Source organism: Amblyomma mixtum, chromosome 5, assembly GCF_055824585.1.
Source record: "Amblyomma mixtum isolate Tamu chromosome 5, ASM5582458v1, whole genome shotgun sequence".
NCBI lineage: Eukaryota > Metazoa > Arthropoda > Arachnida > Ixodida > Ixodidae > Amblyomma > Amblyomma mixtum.
In genome coordinates this window covers 74,914,122-74,920,121 of record NC_143016.1, presented here as the reverse complement: position 1 = coordinate 74,920,121, position 6,000 = coordinate 74,914,122, and positions in this window count along the sequence as shown.

Below are 6,000 nucleotides of genomic sequence, written 5' to 3'. Positions count from 1 at the left end.
CCCCCGTCGCAGCCCCTTCAAAGTATTTGTTCATTACACACCCCCCGGATATAAGTTTGTCCACTCTAGCAGCTTAACGAATCAAGATTCACCTCCCTCCCCTTCATGACACGCATCCCCTCTCACACCACTTTTCTTCCCCCACCCGGGGCCTTCCTCCTCAGAGCGAAGGCCCTATTTTAATCCCTGCCAATGATGAACGCTTTGCCCAGACGAAGACAAGTCCTCTTGTCGAAGCGTTGGCTCAAGCAACCTGAGGTTTTCCCCTCCCTTGTTCATTTTGTGATCGCCAAGGACCATCTACCACACCTTCTCTCTACCATGTGTTTACGTTAGTAATTTCTTTTTCAGGAGCATTTCATGAAAGTTTAAAGTGCTATTAGCTGTCACTGGTTATTGAATGCACAATACTGGCGCAGTGAACCAGCACAATGGACGAGAGCAGAACCAAGCAAGACATGATGTAGTCGCTAAGGCAAATGCATCCAGGGCAATTAGCTTTCAGCTTGTAGTATAAATACTGTGTCACATAACATCCCACAATTTTCCTCTAGGCGGCGGCAGTAGTAGTAATCGTAACCCTTGACTTATTCCAGAGAACATAATCACAATGAAAAGCAATGCAAGGGACGGGGGGAGGGGGGCGGGGAACGTGACAAAAATTTGTAAAATCATCGTCATTATTTTTTACTCAAAGGCGTTAAAAAAAACAAATACTTCTAAGTATTTCCTACAGTCCTGGCATTACGCTAACCAAATATGAAAATCCCTGGTGAATAGGAACAGCGGGAAATTTATTAACTTCAGAATGGCGCATTTTGTTCCACCCCATGGAGTAAAAAAGACAGTTCCTGAGGTAAAATGAGATATGCTTATAAAATCACAATTTTACACATCCTTGCAATGAATGCACACTAATTTTGCACGACAGACATCTAGACAATCAATGCGAGCCTATTCAGACGATAGACATTGCACTAAGACTGAGCCAGGCACTATTTTCTTTCATGCCCCACTATCAATGCTAGCGCCGGGCTTTTTCTTGTAGCCCGGCTACGCACTCTTTTTGAATTTACTGACTTCATCGCAACTTTCCTTTGTTTTTGTGTCACAACTGTTGCTCTTTCGCTCAGCCGTATTCAATAGACATGCGATTTGGCTCGATTCGTAGCGCGTGAATGCGAGGCTCTCAATGTGATTAGAGAAAAAACCAAAAGGAGATGAAGGCATATGCGCTGCTTACGCCTCAGCAGAGTTTTCTTCGTGTTTTTTTGCGCGATACTCGGCATTCATTGTTTGCGTTTTGTACACTCTGACTATCCGAGATAAAATAAAACACGGGCAGAGTTTTAGAGCAAGCAGTAAAACCATTAAATTTACTTTAGTCCTACCAGAATATCACAAAGTCACGCTTTGCCCCACATGTATACTGTTGATGAAACAATTTTATCTTAATTGCTCTAGGCGCCTAAATTCTTAAGCTCTCCATAACATGAAGCCACTGATGAATTTTTCTAAATAAACACAGGTTAATCTAGGACTCATTGTCGATTGAGCCATAGAGTTTTAAAAATCTGGTGTGCAGAATTTTGCGCCTTTTCGACCAGTTTTTCGTTCCCTAAAGCTCACTTCACACATTTCTTTCCAATCTGCTCAACCTTGAAAGCAATTCTTATAGCGGGCGTTTTGTAAATTTTTCCTTCATTGAAAAGCAGCTGCGGAAATCGGGTTCGATCCCGAAAGATTTGGATCAGCAGCTGAACGGGAAAAACCCCGAGCCACCGCGACGGGTCTCTTATTGCTGCTGACTGCTAACTTAATTAGAGAACGCTAATTTTACAGCCCAATTAAGACACGCTCTTACGTCATACCTGACCCAAGATGTTGTGCAAATTTTAAAAGGGCATTTTCAGATAGAACAGCGCTTTTTTTTTCGCACAGCATCGTCAACGGTGCAGCGATTCAGGCTGCAGCTAAGACGTGCTGAGTAGTTAGTTAGCTGGTTACCTAACAATAAGTAGTTAGGTTTTTAACTATAACTCTTCACTTCTCTTTTTACTGAGAGGCACATAATAAACCCTGAGTAATACTCATATGAGTTTTAGAATTTCGGAAACGCAGTTACCCTTGCCGCTGTGGCCCCACAAATTTTTGCTATTTCAACGCGTTACGGGTACTTGAGGCGTTGTTTTTCCTGCGAGCTTTTTGAAAGGGCATGCATTTTGGTGTGATGAAGTCAAAATTTATTGGGTCGCAGCGCCAAGGGTAACTGCACTTTCTAACATCTTTGCGTTTACCTTCCATCGAAATGCGGCCGCCGCGGCAGGGTTCGAACCCGAGTAGGAGAGTGTCGCGGCAAATTCCAGTGCAAAGAATCCGACATTACTTTCTTCCAGTTCCTCTGGAAACACCTCGAAGCTTGGATATGTGTCCCCTAACAAAGGTTATCTTTCTGAGATCATGACCCAACCTTCGTTCATGGCGGAGTCGTCAGGTTGCTACTACAGAGGTTTGAGATTGTCTTTGACTTTATTAATTTGTTCACTGTATTGCTGTGCCTGGGTTTCCTTGGTTTTTTCCCATGAAATAATTTTCCAATGGGTACCATGCCATAGCGGCATTGTTGGTAACGACTTAGCTGACGATGCTGCTCGATCGGCTCACGATACAGCGAACACTGTCCGCATACCATTGACAAGAGCTGACGCAGCAAGGCACCTTCAACTGCTCGCCCGGAACCTGACTGTAACGTCGTGGTCTGCCCCTGGAGGTTGGACACCCCGCTCGCACCACTTCAACCTCTTGCTTCAACATCATATACCATTCGGCCTCCCCATCGGTGATACTACGCTGTTGTGCCGCCTGTGGCTGGGAGTGGCGTTCACAAACGCCTATTCCCATCTCATCGCAATGGCAGACTCTCCAGCGTGTGACCAGTGCGGTTGTGATGAAACGATCGGACACCTCCTCTGTGACTGCCCTCGTTTTGAGCGAGAGCGCGGTTTCCTAATTGCTACTCTGCACCGCTTGGACTCGCGTCCTTTAACAGAGTCCAATGTTGTGGGGCCTTGGACTGAACCTTCCTCACAAAGGAAAGCGGTTAAAGCGCTCCTGAGATTCTTAAGGGACTCGGGATTGTATTCCCGTCTATAATCTTTAAGTTTTCAGTGCGCGCCCTCTGTCCCCGTGACATGGTGGTCGCTGGACACTTAGAAAACTCATTTCATTGCCACTATTTTTCCTCTTTTCCCCTTTGTTCCCCTCCCCAAGTGTAGGGTAGCCAACTGGGCGTCGCCTGGTTGACCTCCCTGCCTTTCCGTCCATTTCTCTCTCTCGCTTCCCTTTTTTTCCCTTTTCTTATGTATGACCGTCGGACACTTGTATGATGTATCCAGCCCCTCCCCCCTCCTTATGTAATGTCCCCACGGGACCCTTAAGGGTTAATAAATGGTGAAGATGATGGTGATGATTCAGATGTTTATTTCAAATCTTTCAAGGAATTACAGCAAACGCCAGATGTGCACTGACGACTGCACTGACGAGTGCGCCTGCGTCAGGTTTGGCACGGTATGTCATTAACAGCAACGGAAGGGCTTTTTAGACCGGAATCTTTGATATAACGATTCAACAACCGAAGATACCGGCTATCTCGGAGGCACAGCCCCACGCAATACTTGCCACACGTCATTTCTGCTTTAGAGGAGCCAAACTGGTCGTGCGAGAGTCTAAAGCTTTGACAACACAAACAGCAGAGGTGAATTTTAATGAGAATAATTTCTAAAGCAATCAAGTAATTTTGCTTCGAAATTACTGCCGCGAAGTTATTCTTTGCGGTACCAAGAAACTGAACAAAAACATAAGTCATTGGATTTTCATTTGTGTTCATTCATTTTTCTTCAAGACCAAGACAGACATTTTTCTTCAAGACAGAACTGTTGTCTTGAGGGACGTGACTAAACACAAGTAACTGTCGGACGAGGTCAAGCCTCCCTTAGGCAAACAGCGGTTGACATTCAAGTGTCGGCCAAAACAGCATAAATATCTATTTACAAGCAGAGCAAAGTTGAGCAGTAATGTGAGTTCTTTTTTTGCGGGACAAAATGACAGCAAGCCCAAAGAACAAAAACAGGTATTCAATTATACTAGCAACGAGTGGTTGCAAAACATATTTAAAGTGAAACATACACGCGATCGAACTTTACAGTTGAAAACAAAATGTTAGGTATACTAAAGCGCTATTCTTTCTCTGAGAACAACTCCCTCAATATTTTCTTAACTTTATTAAGGGAGCAAGCATCGGTTAATTGGTCCTAACTGATAGGATAATGGTTTCATAAATCTTCTATCTTGCAGCTTCACAAAAGTTGAGGGATATTGGCTCCAACCAATAATTTGTTTTAAACCCAGAGTTTCAGGATCAACTCAGTCCCTTCTTCAGGGGTGACTAAAAGACGAGCTACCAACAGGGAGGGGACTTCTCTTACCCTCCGCTCCCTGCTGCTGCTGGCTCGCATTTTAGTCTCCCCTGAAGAAGCGACCGAGTTGGTCCCGAAACTTTGGGTTTAAAACAAATTATTACTTGTAGTCAGTATTTCTCAACTTTCGTTTCGAAAACCCTACCACTCGGACTTTCGTTGAAGATGTTTTCATTCAAATCGTTACGCCCTGAAAGCTCAGTATCCGATATCCGTAGCTGGCTCGAATCAAGCTCAAGACTTGGTTATAGTATTCGTTTGTAACCAATATGTACTACTTTTCTCCTTATATTTTGTTTCAAAAGTAGATTTATCGGACCGGTATTGGCACTAAACTTCAAGGCTTAGTCTGGGTTCGTAAAGTTTGCATGTTTCGAGTACTCCATAGTATTTAAATTAGGGTGCACAACTACCTGGCAGCTATAGGTTACCAATGGCACGTATTGCTCTTTTTTGGAGAGACAGTAGAGAACCTAAATTTGCTTTTGTCGTGGCTGCCAACCCAAATGAGCAATAGCTAAGGCGTGAATATATACGAGGGTTTCATATCGGTCGCTTCAAAGTAGCTGGAAGATAACCCCTTAGTCTGTTTAAAATGGCTAAAGCGCCAGAGAAATCAGTTCCAAGGACTTCGACGCGCGCATTCCATAGGAGATTTTTATGCAATGCGACATCTACAAATCTGGAAGGTGAGAAATGTTTTGTGCCCATATCTTGAAATTCTAAAAATGGAACTGCTTGCACTGTCATGTCGTAAGACAAGAATTGTTCATGTTCGGAGTGAGGTGTGAGGTGTTTACTTTCTAGCCACCACACCTAACCCAACATTCAGTTGTTCACCTCCATGAGAATTATATCTAAGCTCGTTCCCGAAGAAAATGCATTAGTGTCGTCGGCATATAAAACCTCGGTATATATACAATCTCTTTAATGTATACAAAAAATAAGACTGGCCCGGGGATGGACCCTCGTAGTACTTCGTATGACACGTTGCCTCTCTCAGAACATACGCATTTATTGCAGCACATTTCACGCAGGAATTCAAAAAACTCCTAGGTACGGTCCAATTAAGCTATACCGTGGGTACCATAAAGACAAAGCTTTCTTTAGAGCATATCACGCTGTACGCTATCGAACGCATTTCTAAAACCTGGGTTGCAAATTGCAAGAAACAGGAAATAAATTACAGTAATTTAACTCAAGTAATTCAATTCTGTATGATTTGAAGCGAAGGATGAGCGCTGTCCAGATGCGCGTAGCTTGCAGAAAGCAGTATTAGCCAGATGGCGTATTCTTTGCATATGCTGTTGGCCAACAATTCAAGAGCAGATGGAATGCTCGTTAAAGACATGCTTAGGCAGCCATCCGCTTCCTCCAGCGTATAAATAGACGTCGATTTCTACTTTGCACGCAGCCATCTCGGCCGAAATCCTGTCATTGAAGGTCACCGAAATACGGTACGCCAATACGCAACCTGGTAAGCAGGCTTCTCTGTGCGCTCTGTACTTTTCACTTTCTAGGGCAG